The sequence below is a fragment of the Somniosus microcephalus genome, chromosome 6, assembly GCF_052327205.1.
Source record: "Somniosus microcephalus isolate GS21.2 chromosome 6, FLI_Smic_1.0, whole genome shotgun sequence".
In the NCBI taxonomy this organism is placed as follows: Eukaryota; Metazoa; Chordata; class Chondrichthyes; order Squaliformes; family Somniosidae; genus Somniosus; species Somniosus microcephalus.
In genome coordinates, this window is record NC_140992.1 from 6,750,654 (window position 1) to 6,761,336 (window position 10,683).

Sequence of the window (10,683 nt, forward strand, 5' to 3'; positions counted from 1 at the left end):
CAGGCGTTCCAGCGTCTGATGGACTCCGTACTACGGGACCTGCGTTTCCTTTTCGTCTACCTGGACGACATACTCATCGCCAGTGCCAGCAAGGAGGAGCACATCTCCCATTTGCGTTCCCTCTTTACGCGCCTCAGCCAGCACGGGTTAATCATCAACCCGGCCAAGTGCCAGTTCGGCCTACAACAAATCGACTTCCTGGGACATCGCATAACATTGGACGGCGCCGTCCCTTTGGCGACGAAGGTTGAGGCGGTTACTTCTTTCCCGCGGCCGTCGACAGTCAAGGCCTTGCAGGAGTTCCTGGGGATGGTCAACTTCTACCACCGTTTCGTCCCCAAGGCGGCTCAACTCATGCAACCCTTGTTCGGGGCCCTCAAGGGCAAGTCCGATAAAGACCCAATCAACTGGACAGCTGAAATGATCCAGGCATTCGGCGACACCAAGAATGCTTTGGCCAACGCAACCATGCTGGCACACCCACTGCCAGGTGCTACTATCGCCCTTACCACCGACGCGTCAGACTACGCCATTGGTGCGGTGCAAGAGCAATGGGTCAACGGCACGTGGCAACCGCTGGCGTTTTTCAGCCGTCAATTGCGAACAAATGAGAAAAAGTACAGCACCTTTGATAGGGAACTGCTGGCCCTTTTCATCGCCATTCCCGGTTTTTATTGGAGGGGCGCCCCTTCACGGCTTTTGTCGACCACAAACCCCTGACATTCGCCATGGCCAAGACCACCGAGCCCTGGTCCGCTCGTCAACAACGTCACTTGACGTTCATTTCCGAATTTACTACGGACATTCAACATGTGTCTGGTAAGGACAACCTGGTGGCAGATTGCCTCTCCGTTGCACCTGGGGATTGACTACGCCCTCATGGTGAAAGATCAGGTTTCGGATTTGGAGGTCCAATCATAACAAACCGTTCCCTCCAGCTTCCAAGCGACCGACGTCATCTTCCAGGACGCAGGTGCCACGCTCCTTTGCGAAGTTTCCATGGGAGTCCCTCGTCCCATAGTGCCAGTCGAATGGCGCCGGAAGGTTTTTGGTGCCATACATGGGTTGTCGCACCCAGGGATGAAGGCTTCGCAACGGCTTACGTCAGCCAAGTTCGTCTGGAAGGGGATGCACATTGATGTCCATGACTGGGCTAATACCTGCATCGTATGCCAGAAGGCCAAAGTCCAGCGTCAGGTCAAAGCTCCAGTAGCTGCGTTCACTGTTCCGGAGCGTCATTTCGACCACGTGCATGTAGACCTCGTGGGGCCGCTTCCGCCTTCTCGGGGTTATACTCATCTCCTTACCATAGTGGACCGCACCACTAGGTGGCCAGAGGCAATTCCTTTGGTTTCCACCACGTCGGCATACGTCGCTAGAGCTTTCATCTCCTGTTGGGTCGCCCGTTTTGGAGTACCGGCGGACATTTCCTCTGACCACGGACCGCAGTTTACCTCGGATCTTTGGAATGCTGTGGCTCAGGAGCTCGGTACCAAGCTTCATTGCACCACCGCCTACCATCCTCAGGCAAACGGCCTTTGCGAGCGAGTCCACAGGTCGCTTAAAGCCTCTCTGCGGGCCAGTCTTCAAGGCGCAGGATGGGTGGACAGACTCCCATGGGTCCTGTTGGGTCTCCGTACGGTGCCCAAAGATGATCTACAATCGTCTTCAGCTGAACTCGTCTATGGCCAGCTGCTCCGGGTACCAGGAGATTTCCTCCCTTCGCCCACAGAGCCATGGTCCGCCTCCCGGCAACTCGTTCGCCACCAAGAAGCGGCCAGATGCTTCGCCCCGATCCCTCCGTCCAATCACGGTTTGCAGACCTCTTACGTACCACCGGGACTGAAGACCGCGGAGTATGTATTCATCCGACACGATGCTCACCGGGATCCGCTCGAGCCTCCTTACACTGGTCCTTTCCGCGTCATCGAACTGGGTGACAAATCCTTTTTGGTCGACGTCGGAGGGAAACCGGATCACATCTCAGTGGACCATTTGAAGCCGGCTCACCTGGACCTGGATTACCCTGTCGTAGTCGCTCAACCACCCAAACGTGGCCGACCGCCCGTGGCCGCCGCACCTGATCAACCAAAGCCGCCTGACATCCCGCCTGCGCTCGCTGCGCCTGCTCAGCCGTCACCGTCTGCCAACACGTCCACCGGTCATCAGCTTCCTCTACCAGGGTATCGAAGTCGATCGGACAGGCTCATCAGGCCTCCTCCGCGCCTCAGCTTTTCTGTTAAAGACAATTCTGGAGGGGGGGGGGCGCATGTGGCGGAGCCACCAAAGGACTCAGAGCGGTTGTACATAATTCCTTTAACAGCAATGTAGTTACTGTCTGTGCCTGTACCTTTAATCACACTGTTTGACTGTACAATGCCAGTTACCTTTACAGCACGCGATGACGTCATGCCGTTAGTCACGTGATGCCCCAACGGCGGGAAGAACGTCATGACGTCACTCTCCTGATCTGGGGGGTCAGTCCACGTGGAGTCCTCAGAGAGAATAGACCTGTTATTGATGTGTCCTAGCAGTTTCCAGTTTAAACTCGTTTGTTTTCATTAAAGTTCATTAATCTAATTATCTGAGTCGAACTCAGTCTTTTGATAGGAACCTCCGTTCCTACAACTCTACCTTTCTGTTTTTCCTACCGAAGTGGATAACTTCACATTTATCCACGTTATGCTGCATCTGCCATGTATTTGCCCACTCACTCAACTTGTCTAAATCGCCTTGAAGCCTATTTGCATCCTCTTCACAACTCTCAATCCCACTTAGTTTTGTGTCGTCAGCAAACTTGGAAATATTACATTTGGTTCCCTCATCTAAATCATTGATATATATTGTGAATAGCTGGGGCCCAAGCACTGATCCCTGCGGTACCCCACTCGTCACCGCCTGCCATCCCAAACATAAGAAATAGGAGCAGGAGTCGGCTATTCGGCCCCTCAAGCCTGCGCCGCCATTCAATAAGATCATCACAGAATCACAGAAACCCCACAGTGCAGATAGAGGCCATTTCGGCCCATCGAGCCTGCACCGACACATATCCCACCCGATCCCCGTAACCCCTACACCAACACATATCCCTGTAACCCCACGTATTTAATCCCCCTAACACTAAGGGTCAATTTATCATAGCCAATCAACCTAACCCACACACACCTCAACTCCACTTTCCCGCCCAATCTCCATATCTCTTGATTCCCCTTGAGTCTAAAAATCTATCTATCTCTGCCCTGAATATATTCAAAGACTCAGCATTCTAGGGGGCATAGTCTCAGGATAAGGGGTAGGCCATTTAAGACCGAGATGAGGAGGAATTTCTTCACTCAGAGGGTTGTGAATCTTTGGAATTCTCTGCCCCAGAGGGCTGTGAATGCTGAGTCTTTGAGTATATTCAGGGCTGAGATAGATAGAGTTTTGGACTCTAGGGGAATCAAGGGATATGGAGATCAGGCGGGAAAATGGAGTTGAGGTCGATGACCAGCCATGATCTTATTGAATGGCGGAGCAGGCTCGAGGAGCTGTGTGGCCGACTCCTGCTCCTATTATGTTCTTAAACAACAGAGATTAAATTTAAATCAGATGAATCTGTTGTTTCGGGATAGCATTAAATTGGGATAAATTGAAAGGAGCGGCCTGTTTAATTCCTTTTTAGTTGCTTCTTTTACAGAAATTGCAAACTGATGGCTGTGGTTTGCAAGTCAATTAAATTCAGCGAAAGAACCAACATTTGGGCCTGGAGTTTCGGCATGATTTCCACCCAGATATCAGTGGAAGCTAGGCGGAATCAAATGAAAGACATGCATTTATATAGCGTCTTTCACGGCCACCGGATGTCCCAAAGCGCATTACAGCCAATGAATTTATTTAAAGTAATTGATAGATGGATTAGAGGAGAACTTTTTTCACCCAGTGGGTGGTGGGGGTCTAGAACTCACTGCCTGAAAGGGTGGTAGAGGCAGAAACCCTCATCACATTTAAAAAGTACTTGGATATGCGCTTGAAGTGCCGTAACCTACAGGACCAAGAGCGGGAAAGTGGGATTAGGCTGGAGAGCTCTTTTTCAGCCGGCAGACACAATGGGCTGAATGGCCCCCTTCTGTGCCGTAAACTTCTATGATTCTATAAAGTACATTTTGAAGTGTAGTCACTGTTGTAATGTAAGAACAGTGCAATTTGTGCACAGCAAGCTCCCACAAACAGCAATGTGATAATGACCAGATAGAAACATAGAAGATAGGAGCAGGAGTAGGCCATTCGGCCCCTCGAGCCTGTTCCACCATTTAATGAGATCATGACTGATCATCCAAATTCAGTACCCTGTGATATACCTATCAATTCATCCAATAAAAAGCGACGAGTTAGGAACGTAACTAAAGGTTTTTATTGACTAAATAACAGAGCCCACCCTCGTGGGTGATCGGGTCCAACAAGGAGGAATACCAGCCAGTCGACTACCTTTATACCTGGGCAGGTAGGTGGAGCCATGGGCGGAGTCGGAGGTGGTCAGCCCAGGTATAACAGCGCGACAAGAGGCGACCTCGTATAGTGGTACAACAGTGAGAACAGTGATAACAATACAACAGTGATAACTATAGTGTAACGATAAAAGTGGTTTACCACATTCACCCCTTGTTTAGATTTGAGTCCGGCGGGGTGAAGTGTACTACCAGTTCTGGTATGTCAGTCTGTCCGGAGGCCTCGTAAGCCTCTCCGATCGTTGCAGCGGCGGTGCTGCATTATCCGGTGTTAATGCTGGTGTCTGCGTGGTCGGCGAAGGCTCGTGGGGTTCCGGCATGCTGTCTACCTGGGCTGGAATTGGGGGGGTGGTGGGGGTGGGTAAAGGTGGTGTCTCCGGAGTGCCCGAGGGTGCGAGGTCTCGTAAGGAGACAGTGTCCTCCCGCCCGTCTGGGTAAGCCACGTAGGCGTACTGGGGGTTGGCGTACAGGAGGTTCACCCTCTCGACCAGGGGGTCCGTTTTATGGGCCCTCACGTGCTTTCGCAGCAAGACGGGCCCCGGAGAGGTCAGCCAGGTTGGTAGAGTGGTTCCCGTAGTCGACTTCCTGGGGGAAACAAACATTCGTTCATGGGGGGTGGCGTTAACGGCAGTGCAAAGTAGTGACCGGATGGAGTGCAGCGCTGTCGGGAGGACTTCCTGCCAGCGGGAGGTTGGGAGGCCCTTAGACTTAAAGGCTAAGAGGACGGCCTTCCATACCGTCGCGTTCTCTCTTTCCACCTGGCCGTTCCCTCGGGGGTTGTAGCTGGTGGTCCTACTTGCTGCAATACCTCTCGCTAGTAGGAACTGACGGAGTTCCTCGCTCATGAAGGAGGAGCCCCGGTCACTATGTATATAGTTCGGGAACCCGAACAAGGCGAAGAGGTCGTTCAGGCACTTGATGACCGTGGTACTGGTCATGTCTGGGCAGGGGAAGGCAAAGGGGAAATGGGAGTACTCATCAACGATGTTGAGGAAGTACACATTGCGGTCAGATGACGGTAGAGGCCGCTTAAAGTCGATGTTCAGGCGCTCGAAGGGGCGGGTGGCCTTGATCAGGCTTGCTCTGTCCGGCCTATAGAAGTGCGGTTTGCACTCGGCGCAGGTCTGGCAGTTCCTGGTCATGGTCCTGACCTCCTCGATGGAGTAGGTCAGGTTGCGGGCCTTAATGAAATGGTAAAGTCTGGTGACCCCGGGGTGGCAGAGGTCGTTGTGGAGGGTCTGAAGTCTATCAATATGCGCGCTGGCGCATGTAATTCGTGAAAGAGCATCAGGGGGTTCGTTCAGCTTACCTGGCCGGTACAAGATATCATAATCGTAGGTGGATAGCTCGATTCTCCACCTCAAGATCTTGTCATTCTTGATTTTGCCCCTCAGCTTGTTATTAAACATGAAAGCAACCGAACGTTGGTCGGTGAGGAGGGTAAATCATTTGCCTGCCAGGTAATGCCTCCAGCGCCGTACCGCCTCCACAATTGCCTGGGCTTCCTTCTCGACCGACGAGTGTCGGATCTCGGGGCCCTGTAGGGTCCTTGAGAAGAAGGCCACCGGCCTCCCCTCCTGGTTAAGGGTAGCGGCTAGGGCGAAGTCGGATGCATCGCTCTCCACTTGGAAGGGGATGGACTCATCCACTGCGTGCATTGTGGCCTTGGCTATGTCTCCCTTGATGAGGGAGAAGGCCGCGCACGCTTCCTCCGTGAGGGGGAAGGATGTGGACTTCATGAGGGGTCTGGCTTTGTCCGCATAATTGGGCACCCATTGGGCATAGTAGGCGAAGAGCCCCAGGGTTCTCTTAAGTGCCTTAGGGCAGTGGGGGAGGGGTAGCTCCATGAGGGGGCGCATTCTTTCGGGGTCGGGGCCGATGAGTCCGTTCTCTACTACACAGCCAAGGATGGCAAGGCGCGAGGTGTTAAACACACATTTCTCCTTATTGTAGGTGAGGTTCAGCCGTTGGGCCGTACGGAGGAATTTCTCCAGATTCACGTCATGGTCCTGCCGGTCGCGGCCGCAGATGGTGACGTTATCTAGATAGGGGAATGTGGCCTGCAGTCCGTTCTGGTCAACCATCTGGTCCATCTCCCTTTGGAAGACCGAGACCCCATTGGTGACACCGAAGGGGACCCTAAGGAAGTGGTATAGGCGCCCATTCGCCTCGAAGGCGGTGTACTGGCGGTCCTCGGGGTGGATAGGGAGTTGGTGGTAGGCCGACTTAAGGTCGATGGTCGAGAATACGCGGTATTGTGCAATCTGATTGACCATGTCAGATATGCGGGGAAGGGGGTATGCGTCCAGCTGGGTGTATCTGTTTATGGTCTGGCTGTAGTCGATGACCAGGCGATTTTTATCGCCGGTCTTAACGACCACGACCTGGGCACGCCAGGGGCTGTTGCTCCCCTCGATAATGCCCTCTTTCAGGAGGCGCAGCACCTCAGAGCTAATGAAGGCTCTGTCCCCAGCGCTGTACCGCCTGCTCTTGGTAGCGACGGGTTTGCAGTCGGGGGTGAGGTTAGCGAACAGGGAAGGTGGCGGCACCTTGAGGGTGGATAGGCTGGTGTTACGCGGTGGGCGGTTTAACATTCGCTGGTTGTCGACTGTGAGTGGGGGGAGGGGTCCACCATATGCTAGGGTTACACTTTGGAGGTGGGATTGGAAGTCCAGCCCCAGTAGGACGGCAGCGCAGAGCTGGGGGAGGACGAGGAGTTTAAAATTTTTATACTCCGTACCCTTAACCGACAAGGTCACAACACAGTAGCCGCTAATGTCCGTGGCGTGGGACCTCGATGCCATCGAGATTCGGTTGCGCGTTGGCAGGACAGGGAGGGAGTAGTGGCTCACCGTGTCTGGGTGGATGAAGCTCTCCGTGCTTCCACTGTCGAACAGGCAGGTCGTGGCGTGGCCGTTTACTTTGATGTCCATCATCGACTTGGACAGGTGGTGTGGGCGGGCTTGTTCCAGAGTGACGGAGGCTAGTGTGTAGGTAAGCGAGTCGTTGTCGTCTGCGGGCGAGGCGGTCGTCGGGTCCGGGGGCCCGGTGGCAGTCGGGCGTGGTGGGTAAAATGGCGTCTCCCACGAGGTAGGACAAAATGGCGGAGAAGATGGCTGCCCCCATAACTCACATGAGGCACTATTGGGGTCGGTTGCCTTGATCAAAGATGGCCGCCCCCATGACTCACGTGTGGGGATGCTGGCCTCAGTTGCCTTGAAAGAAGATGGCCGCCCCCACAGTTCGCATGAGGCACTGCTGGCCTCTGAAGATCCGCTCCTGCAGGCCTTAGAGAAGTGGCCTTTCTTCCTGCAGGTTGAGCAGGTAGAGTTCCTGGCTGGGCAGCGCGACCTCGGGTGCTTCTCCTGGCCGCAAAAGAAGCAGCCGGCGGCCCGATCGCGGGTGCCCGATGCCGGGGCCGGTACCGGGGGTGGCGGTCCCGGTCAGGTCCGGGACGCCGACGCTGAGGTAGGTCCCGGGGGCGGCGCTGCAAAGGGTATTGCGGTAGGGGTCGGGCCCGAGTCCCAGGGTCGCGAGCAGTACCTGGAAAACGCCTCCTGGTCCTGATGGGCCACCTCTAGGGAGAGAGCGAGGGCTTCAGCTTTGTCCAGGTCGAGGTCTTTAGCTTCAAGCAGTCTTTGCCGTGAGTAGTCGGACCGTAGGCCTTTCACAAAGGCATCGCGGATATTATCTTCCGTATTTTCAACAGCCGTCACCGCTTTAAAGTCACAGTTCCTGCCGAGTGCTCTTAGCGCCCGTAAAAATTCAGCTACAGACTCTCCTGGCTGTTGCGGGCGGGATCTCAGGAGGTGCCTGGTGTACATGTAATTTACCAGGCTCCGGTACTGCTGTTTCAGTAGGTTGATAGCGGCCTCGTATGTAGTCGTGTCCTGGATGAGTGCGTATACTCTCGGGCTCGCTTGGGCGTTCAGAACTCTTAGTTTGGATCTCTGAGGGACGCCGGATTCTTCCAGGTAGGATTCGAAGCAGTCCAGCCAGTGTTTGAAGTTGAGGGCTGAGTTTGCTGCCTGTGGGTTTAGATCCAGGTACGGTGGTTTGAGGGCTTGCAGCCAAGCCGGCTGGTGTGGCTGGTGTAGCCCGGTGTCTGAAAGCTGCTGTGGCTGTGCTTCTGGGAGGGCTTCTGGCTGGCCAGTAGTAGACATCTTTAAAATTTAGTCAATAAAATTGATATACCTATCAATTCGTCCAATAAAAAGCGATGAGTTAGGAACGTAACTAAAGGTTTTTATTGACTAAATAACAGAGCCCACCCTCGTGGGTGATCGGGTCCAACAAGGAGGAATACCAGCCAGTCGACTACCTTTATACCTGGGCAGGTAGGTGGAGCCATGGGCGGAGTCGGAGGTGGTCAGCCCAGGTATAACAGCGCGACAAGAGGCGACCTCGTATAGTGATACAACAGTGAGAACAGTGATAACAATACAACAGTGATAACTATAGTGTAACGATAGTGAACGATAAAAGTGGTTTACCACACCCTGTCCCTGCCTTCTCCCCATATCCCTTGATCTCTTTAGCCGTAAGAAATATATCGAACTCCTTCTTGAATATATTTAATGAATTGGCCTCAACTGCCTTTTGTGGTAGAGAATTCCACAGGTTCACCGCTCTCTGGGTGAAGAAATTCCTCCTCATCTCTGTCCTAAATGGTTTACCCCTTATCCTTAGACTGTGACCCCTGGTTCTGGACTCCCCGCCATCGGGAACATCCTTTCAGTATCTAGTCCCGTTAGAATTTTATAAGTTTCAATGAGATCCCCTCTCATTCTTCTAAACTCCAGCGAGTACAAGCCCAATCGACTCAATCTCTCCTCATACGTCATTCCTGTCATCCCAGGTACCAGTCTGGTGAATCTTTGCTGTACTCCTTCCACGGCAAGAACATCCTTCCTCAGATAAGGCGACCAAAACTGCACACAATACTCAAGGTGTGGTCTCACCGAGGCCCTGTACAACTGCAGCAAGACATCCTTGCTCCTGTACTCGAATCCTCTCGCTACGAAGGCCAACATACCATTTGCCTTCTTAACCGCCTGCTGCACTGTTTTTTTAGTGATGTTGATTGAGGGGTAAATATTGGCCCCAGGACACCGGGGAGAACTCCCCTGCTCTTCTATGAAATAGTGCCCTGGGATCGTTTAAGTCCACCCGAGAGAGCGGACGGGGCCTCAGTTTAATGTCTCATCAGAAAGACGGCACCTCTGACAGTGCAGCAGTCCCTCAGTGCTGCACTGGGAGTGTCAGCCTAGATTTTTGCGCTCAAGTCTCTGGAGCGAGACTTGAACCCTCAACCGAATGAAATCGTGCTAAAGATCGCGGAATCTTAAACATAAGTGAGTTGCCCCCGTAACCACTTTACGCTGGCGTGTCCGCGATATTTTACGCTGCTTCAAACTGTCCAATCGCCGAAGCAGTCCCCGCCCACAAAACGGCCACGCCCCCTGGTCGAACAGGCGCATTTCCCACCGCGTGCGCCCGTCCGGGAGCATACATCGCATTGCGCCCAGTGGCTTGGATTGAAGGCAATTAATACGCAAGATCAAGAGCATCAAATCAGTCAGTTGAAGAATTCCCTGCCAATCTCACTCCACTTTCCGATGCTGGAGAATTCCCTGTCCCAGTCACGAATCGATTACGAGGCTCGATTGTTCTGATGCATGGGAGATTTTTTCGGGCTTATGCTGAGTTTGGGCGCAAACCTGAGCGTAACTTCACCGTGGCAAAACCGGCGCAGTGCACGGCGCATTCTGAGCGCGGTTTTTGCCGATTGCCCCCCGAGCGGAGACTCCACGCCTTAAACTCTTAAACTTAAACGTCTCAATCCGCATTTTATAATCCAAATAATTTACTGCCGTTTAATATGTGCAGTGCTCCGCCAGTTAGCTACACGCACAATCTCGGAGAAACAACAACACACCAGCTCTCCCAATCCAACAGAGAGCGTTCACGGGCGATTAATCCGCAGCTTTCTAATGCGGACAGTCCGAGCTCACGCTCTGTCTGAATTCATGAACTACACCGAGAGCTTCACAGGAAATTGGCTTTCCATATTTACAAATGTTATGAGAATTTTCACATGAAATTTCTTCTCGGTCAATAATCACTCTGCTGCTGGGGGCACCATACCCATTATTTCTCAGTATCAGTGGCAGCGCTGTGAAATCTGGCATTAATCCAG